Source organism: Ostrea edulis, chromosome 2 (genome assembly GCF_947568905.1).
Source record: "Ostrea edulis chromosome 2, xbOstEdul1.1, whole genome shotgun sequence".
Classification (NCBI taxonomy): domain Eukaryota; kingdom Metazoa; phylum Mollusca; class Bivalvia; order Ostreida; family Ostreidae; genus Ostrea; species Ostrea edulis.
Genome location: NC_079165.1, coordinates 63,588,783 through 63,597,562, shown reverse-complemented (window position 1 = coordinate 63,597,562; position 8,780 = coordinate 63,588,783). Strand labels below are relative to the sequence as shown.

At 36.1% G+C, this 8,780-nt stretch overlaps 1 protein-coding gene and 1 long non-coding RNA gene across 3 annotated transcripts in view; one reads left to right on the top strand and one right to left on the bottom strand.

Annotated features, from left to right (window-relative positions):
* LOC130052251 (heat shock 70 kDa protein 12A-like) overlaps window positions 1–8,780 on the top strand; it is a 58,925-nt gene that overhangs the window by 9,496 nt on the left and 40,649 nt on the right. The gene's annotated exons all lie outside the window — the stretch shown is intronic.
* On the bottom strand, window positions 1,189–6,902 carry LOC125668306 (uncharacterized). The gene is made up of 3 exons (XR_008800610.1): window positions 6,723–6,902; window positions 5,761–5,869; window positions 1,189–5,607 (listed from the first exon to the last, which is right to left on the bottom strand). It is a non-coding gene; the product is annotated as an uncharacterized LOC125668306 (long non-coding RNA).

Sequence of the window (8,780 nt, the reverse complement as noted above, 5' to 3'; positions counted from 1 at the left end):
GCTCGAAATGTTTTAATTTGAATCAAATGAAACTTGGATATATTGTTGGATACCAGCAAAGCAAGGCCCCTATTGATTTTGGAGAAAAAAGTCAAAGGTCAAGGTCACAGTGACCGAAAATAGATTAAAAACTTGACAAATATGGTTTCTGGACAGTAACTCGAAAAGTTTAAAACTGAAATTAGTTCTTCACAATTATAGATATGCCACATCATTCCTGACTTTACAATGTATCCCATGCAACTTGGCTTATGCACCCCTGAGTGCATATATTGATTTTTTTTATTACACATCTGATATAGGACAACAACTTTTTTTGCGTTCTTAGAAGATAAGATAAAGGATTTTTTAAAAATGGAATTATGGAATGCACCCCCCCCCCCCCCCCCCAAATAAATATTGACCAGTCCCTAAAATGGAAATTAAAACATTTTTCTTTTGTAATATCATAGAGAATGATAAAACAAATTATAAGAAGAAAAAAATCATTTCAATACAAAGTTTATTTCCGTATCAATACAACTTTATACCCCATCACGCCAACAAGCAACACACCTTCGCGCCGTCACACCAACAAGCAACACGCCTTCGTGCCGTGTTGCTTTTTTTTTTTTTTTTTTTTTTTGGCGTGACAGACCGTTGCTTGTCGGCGCGAAGGCGAGTTGTGTAAAGTTGTGTTAGCGTGAAGGCGCATTGCTTGTCGGCGCGAATTAGGCGCGTTGTTTGTCTTCGCGAAGGCGCGTTGTTTGTTGGCGTGAGAGCGCGAAGGCGCGTTTATGTTGGCGTGACGGCGTGTTGTGACTAAAGCGCATACGCTTTTGCAAATGGTCCTATCCGGACACCATACATTACATTTATCAGGACATTATGGGTGGTTGTAAATGTAGTCCGGGACTTTCCAATATTGATATTCGCCGATTTATCGTTATATAATAGTTTTTCTTTAAATATCTTACTAAACATGTTTTAAGGCGATCACCAAGAGTCTTCATTGTGAATTTGGTGTATGAAAATTGCCTAATTGTCTAATAAATGGCTGTTATTTCTTCTCTAGGGTATAAAAGTAGTTCCTGAAATTTTTACGAAGAATACGCATTTCCGGTTTTTGTTTTCGCCTCGTTTATGTATAAAACACATATAATCTTTAGTAATGTGCCCTGTAGATAATTCTAAGACACCCCCTTTCCTGGTTATTTCATATGATTACACTGATTAATATAGTAAACGCTTTTTTATCCCTTTTTCCCTCGGGACATCGTAGTTAATCCGACTTAACTCACTATGAGTTAAGTCCTGTTATTGATATGAACAGAACAAGTATTTGTTGTTCAGGCAAAGAAACATAATTCTTGCAATCAATTGAATTGCGCGGTTTTGACACTATCCCCCCAAATACCTATTATGACACTTTCCCTCTTTCTAATCCCTGGGTATATATAGTGCGCAAGCGCTATTTGTCGGTCCTTTTCGAGTTGCATGTCAACGAAAATCCAAATTGAACAGATCTGGAATTTCAATTCAACACCATCACCCCGTCCTCGACTGATTCACCTTATATTTGGTTATAGTAAAAACATATCTAAACTGCGAAAATGTTGCGACGTACCAAGCGACCATCTAAATCGCCTTACGCTTGACCGGCACAACATCCAGCTCTTCGGTCATTGCCCACACAGAATCTGACCCCTGCAATTACAACCCGGATTCAGCCCCGTCCGACATCAAGTCAACCCCAAGAGGAGAATCAGATGGGCATACAGGACACAGCTATCATTTAATCACAAAGTTAGCCTCCCAGTCTAATCGCGGAAACCACCGCACCCACGTGCACACACCCACCGGCGACACCCTTCATAACAGGTGAAAATCCCCTTTCTTAACGCACAGCATGTTTATAATTTTCGTAATTTTATTTCATATTATTGATGTTTTGCTAGCATTGTTTTGATATTACCTGCCTTAATGCTATGGTAATTTCCATTTACTACTTTAATAACACGCTGTATCAATGTTATTGTGTGCAGTGCTTAATGGTTATTTATTATAATATAATTATTATGCGCCCCCCCCCCCCCCTCCTTTCAAGGAAGAGGGGCATATATTAGTTTGCACCTGATGGTTGGCAGACTATGTGTTGCCCGCTCAATATCACCAATTACTTCATCGTAATGATATTTCATATGGGAGTTGTTAACTTGGTTATGAGTTGACGAGGACCCCTATTGTTTTTCTGTTCAAGGGTCAATCTTCTCTGGACATAGGAATACCTAGTCTGCTCAATATCTTGAGAATCCTTTGCTTGACAGACATCAAACTTAGTACACTGGTACATCCCAAAGAGTAGATAACCCTATTGATTTTGAGGTCACATGGTCAAACTGGACATAGAAATATATTGTCCAATCAATATCTTGAGAACTCTTTGCTTGACAGACATCAAATGTGGTACATCTTAAGGAGAAGATGACCCCTATTGATTTTGAGGTCACGTGGTCAATGTTTAATTGTTTCCTAATTTTAAGAATTATTCGCTTTACTGACACCAAATCTGGTACAGCATAAGAAGTAGATGACCCCCATTGATATTTGATCACTTGGTCAATCCACTCCTGACATTGGAAGATATTGTCTGCTCTATTTCGAATTGGTGATACTACTATCAATCAAATTAGGCACATGTATACCCGTTTTCAATTTTGCACCATGGGGGCATATACATGTATGTTTTACAAACGCATCTTGTTATTACAAGCATTACTGATGAACTTGGGGCTCACATTTCTCAAGCCATCAAAGATAAAATTTGGGCAAAGCATTATGTCAATTTATCTTAACTCTTCAATTCACAATCACACAACAACCATGATACACACAAATTTTCAATCATACAAGGTCAATTAATTCTCGAACCCATCATCAAACATAACAAAATTCCCACGATTCATAACTCCATAGATGGATTTTTGATATTCGCAAGTATATATTTAGCTAGACACCCTTCTGACATCCAGGGCATCTAAAAAATATATTCATGCCATTCGCATAGCACATGATCGTAACTAGTTCTAACCGGCTCGAGTACGATAGGTGTTCAGTCCAACAACAACAAAATCCCTCAACCTCCTTTGGTTCCATTGATGCTGGGTTATGGCTCATGTATATATCCCTTACCAAAATATAAGCCCTCTGGCACACAGTTGCTGCAAATTTGCAGCGCATTTGCGGCAAGTTTGCCGCAACTAGTTGCGGCACATTTGCCGCAAGTACACTTTTCGTATGCAAATTTTTCCTCTGGCACACAGTTTGTGGCACAGTTGCAGCACACACTTGCTGCACACTTCTGGCACAGTGTGCGGCATATTTGCCGCAAGTATACTTTTCGTATGCAAATTTTTCCTCTGGCACACAGTTTGCAGCAAACTTGCGGCACACACTTGCTGCACACTTCTGGTACACAGTGTGCGGCATATTTGCCGCAAGTATACTTTTCATATGCAAATTTTTCGTCTGGCACACAGTTTGCGGCAAACTTGCGGCACACTCTTGCTGCACACTTCTGGCACACAGTTTGCAGCAAACTTGCGGCACACTTCTGACACTGTTTGCTCGAAATTAAGGGATCCTATATAAACTGTCATATTACAAAACAAAAACACAATAATAATTTAATTAATATAATTTCAAGAACAATGACATATCAAGTAATTAACATATATTCAAAAATACTAATTAAAAAAAGAGAGATTCAAAAACAGAAATGACCAGGTTCTTGTAAAATATGTTATCTATCATAGGAACAACAGTAGAAACATACTGGAAAAATGACAAATTAAAGGTAGAATTTTTCAACCAAAAAAAAAAAAAGAAAAAAAAGAGAAGCATTTTTAAAATGTTAACATGTATCTTCAATGTTTTTATAACATCTATAATGTACAGGGTCTGGAAAATGTTAAGTAAAAGCTGAGTTGGTTACATAAAGTACCATGCTTAAAAAATAACTAAGTTCAACTTCACCATGCACATGTAAATTTTTCAAAGAATGCCTGATCACTTCCGAAAAGACACATGCACATTTCCAATGCTTCCATAACAGCTGTTCAAGGTCTGAAGAATGTCAAATAAATGCTGTAAGAGGAGTTAATTACAAAAAATAGGTACCATCTATTCAGGAAATGCTTTAAAAAAATGACAAAGTTCAACTAAATGTAATTTTTTTGAAAAAAGTCTGATCACTTTCAAAAAGACACATGCACATCTTCAATGTGTCCATAAATACTGTACAAAGTTTGAGGAATATCAATTTAGATGTGCATGAGTTGATCACACAAAATAGGTACCATCTATTCAAGAAATGCATAAAAAATGACCAAGTTCAACTACACGTAATTTAAAAAAAAAAAAGTCTAATCATTTTCAAAAAGACGCATGCACATCTTCAATGTGTTCATAACAACTGTACACAGTTTAAGGAATGTCAAATTAGAGGTATACGAGGAGTTGATTACACAAAATAGGTACTGTCGATTAAAGAAATGCTTAAAAAATGACGAAGTTTAACTACAAGTAAATTTTTCAAAAAATGTCTGATCACTTTCAAAAAGGTACACGCACATCTTCAATGTATCTCTAACAACTGTACAAAGTTTGAGGAACATCAAGTGAGAGGTGTGAAAGGAGTTGATTACACAAAGTAGGTACTATTACAGGGACGCTATTGTCGCTTGCCCACCAGTCATTCATTATTTTATAAACTGTTTGCACATTGTGCAACCCGACCAAAAATATAAAATATAATTATAACAAGATGTGAGAGAAAACTTAAAGAAACTGCAACAGCTTCTAATCCACAAATATTGCATTGTGCAATGTTAAAAAGTTCTCGGTGAAGTCCCACCCTGGCCATGAGAGTACATTTTATTTGGAAACTGCTGCATAAAGAATTTCTTTCAAGATCCAAGAGAAAAATATCAACCCACTGTGGCACTTTTCTGGCCTAAGGTCAGGTTGTGATTTAAATAGATTTGTGAATTTTGGCCGATTTAGATCAATCATGTCAAATGAAAGTTTTTAAAAAATAAAATCCTTATTAAACTAGCAAGTGCTATACAAATGATGCTATAAATGCTAGAATTGTATATACAATTAAGACAAAGGAGTTGACATGATCTTAAGGACATGTAAATAAAAAGGAGGTCTATCATTTGCATAACATGACTATGTGCATTGTGCATCAATAACAGGTTTCGGCAACATTTGCAGACAAGAATGAAATATATTCAAAATTCACACATGTAAACTATGCACTTTTCCTCAGAAAAATCTGGAGACAATCTACATGAATTTTAAAGTCAGTACTTTATATTCTGATAAATTAATACAGACTTGTGAGCACTTATTAGGGAGAACACTGTAAACATTTACACAAGTTTCTCCATCATAGATGAATGGGAGAATAATAGGACTATCTCCATGCTGTCTGTGCCTTAGAATCAAAAACATGATTGAATTCTGGACCTTCTTCTAATCTTCCACTTGTTCAGTACTTGGTCATCACAATCACATATTGTCCGCAACAACTCTACTGTCCCATCCATTTGTTGTGATAAACTGTAAATAGTTTTTCGGTTAAGACAAGAGTGCCTTTACTCACAAATACATGTAGCAGTCTCATCAGATTCACTTGGCAAGTGTGTATAAATTGAAATGTCATTCTTTTTTAAAAACCAAATAACACTAAGTAACTTCATTAGTGATTTATACACATTAATCCAGGCCTGCATGTTGGAACTCTCAGATATGGCAAGTTGAAGACAGCCTATCAACACACCATCACAACTTCTGTATCTTCACGACTATCATGAAATATATTCTGAAAAGATATAAAACTGTAAATAATTACGAGATACCATTGGCCGTCCTATATACAAGTTTGCAAGGCGTCTATTACATAGGAGGAATCATTCAGGGGTGTGTACATGTAATTACCGTCGCCCGACACCTGGGGCCACCGATTTTCAAAGCCGAGAAATAATCAATGTTGCGTTATAGCCCATTGGGCTAAGAAATGCAATATTTGATGTACAACTGTTAATATCATGCTGACCAGACTTTACGTACAAATTAACTTTATTGCCAAGACAAGATCTTCAATCCATTTTAATAACGTATATATGCATTGATGGGAGTGACAAAATTGAGATTCTGGAGGTCACATCCCTGATCATAATGCAGTTTAACTTTTCTAACTGGACATCTGGGTTCAAATCATATAAGCATTTGAATAAAAATAATAATCAACCATTCATTAAAAAACACCATTTACTGAATAAACTATTCAGTTTTGCAAATATAACCCGAGTAGAAAGTAAACAAAAAATAGCATAATTATTACGGAAATAGGCCTAATTATTTGTTTGTTTTTCGACCTTTTCCCCCTCCCTCTCCATTTTTTTAAAGTGCCTATATGGTACTGTCCAAATGTATAAGAAAAGAAAAAATATCCGCGATGGCTACGATAATGCAACTAGGAGTCTAATCTCATACAAAGGAAATTTAAAAAAAATAAATTCCACATAATTTCAAAGAATTGAATGAAGCATGTAAATTTATAAACGTAAACACTGACTTGCAAGATTTGACGCAACAACATACAATGAGCGATGGTCAGTTTCGTTTTGAACAATATATTAGAGAGTTTATAAGATACACAGTAAATCACTTACTCAATGATTGGAAGATTCTCCTCAGAATATCTGCATCAACTCCTGTTCTCGATTCATGTTCAAGATGTTTACCGGTATCACATCATGGCGTCTGTTGATATCAACTTTCGCGCTCAGCATATAATATTGAGTGAATCCCACACCCGACGCATTGAACCCGATCTCTATTTGCGATGCATAGAGCCGTAAAACCCCATGAAGACCTACTTTGGTATACAGCTTAGATTATTCTAACTTAGTATCAATTAGCATTCCACAAACCAGAATAACGTACCTGGATAAAATCCTGATATGTAAATTATACGATATAAAGGTGAATTTTTACCACTCTCATTTGATTAATTTCAACTCATAAACCCAGTATCTGAATTGTAATCAACAGATATACATGTAAATAAAGAAAAGAAAAGAACTCTCTCTCTCTCTCTCTCTCTCTCTCTCTCTCTCTCTCTCTCCATTTATGTAGATATAGATATTTTTTCTTCACTTTTTTTTCTAATTAGATTAAAATTCAGATACCTGCACTGCATGTGCACTTACATCTTATTTTAAAGGGGCATTAGCTGTGAAAGTGATGACAACCATTTTCTTTTTTTTCCTCAAAATCTCTCGATGATATTGAAATACATATTGATGACTAATAAAAACATTTATTTCTTATTATGTACAAAAACAAGAGAATTAACCCTAATAAAACTACGTTAGATAACCGCTTTTAATGTAAAGAAATATATACGGAAGAAGTATTCACTGCACCCAAATCAAATCATTTCTCAAATAAAAACAAAAACAGCATTTACATTTTGCTGACAGCATGCAAAGGTAACTAGAGAATAATTATACTGTCTTGCAAGACAATAATATTCAATCACCAAAATCACATAATCATTTTCAAGAGGTTAAAAGGTGTTGGAAATAATTAAATACAAGTGTATATAATTATTACTTTAATATATAATAACTATTATAGGGCAACTTTCATTGAATTCAATATTTGGTGACAAAATGACCGCTAATTCCTATTAAGACAAGAAGATGGATGGAAGGGGTGCGAGAAATGTTGCATATATGTTCTATTATAGAAAATGTTGTGATGGATATATTGAAATGGCTCTTTTATTCTAAATATTCAAGAAAAGTCGTGAACTTTGGTGCCCTTGCTGTTTCAGTTCTAAAATTTTAAGAAAAAAGTTGTGAACTTCTGGCATGCGATTAATACCAAAGAAAAAGTTGTGGTGCACTTCTGGCACACAGTTTTGATTCTGAATACCAAAGAAAAAGTTGTGGTGCACTTCTGGCACACAGTTTTGATTCTGAATACCAAAGAAAAAGTTGTGGTGCACTTCTGGCACACAGTTTTGATTCTGAATACCAAAGAAAAAGTTGTGGTGCACTTCTGGCACACTGTATCGTTTAGGAAAAGTTGCGGTGCACTTCTGGCACACTGTGCCACTAGTGGCACACTGTGTGCTGCTAGTGGCACACTGTATGCCGCTAGCGGCATTAGCTGCACACTTCTGGCAAACAGCTCTGGCACACTGATTTGTTTGCCGCAAACTTGCAGCAAACTTGCGGCAAATTTGCAGCAAACTTTACATTTTGGTAAGGGTTAATGCAATCCTAGGTTTCCTACCAGGTAACCCTTCAAATCAGTCAAAAACCACAGACACATTGCTACATACACACTGGGGCATTTAAACATTCATTGTTTGATTCAAAATATTCAGTGAATTATGGATTCATTGACCTCAAATGTTGCGATCATCACTTTAAAGGCCCATGCCTTAAACCACACAGCATCAACTTATCAATTAAATGGGCATAAACTCTCTTCAAACTTTCGTACCAAATATGAATTCCAGCTATGTTGGCCCCCACCAGTTCACCAGTGTATCAACTATATTGCTTTCTTAAGTACCACCTAAGTATCGTTTTCAACGGCTAGGTGCATTAGTTATAAAATTCAGTTAGAGGGCGGTATTGACAACACAAAACCTTCATAGTAAGCTCAATCGTACAGGGATTCCATAGGCTGAACCTAGTAAAGCATGCCCGTTT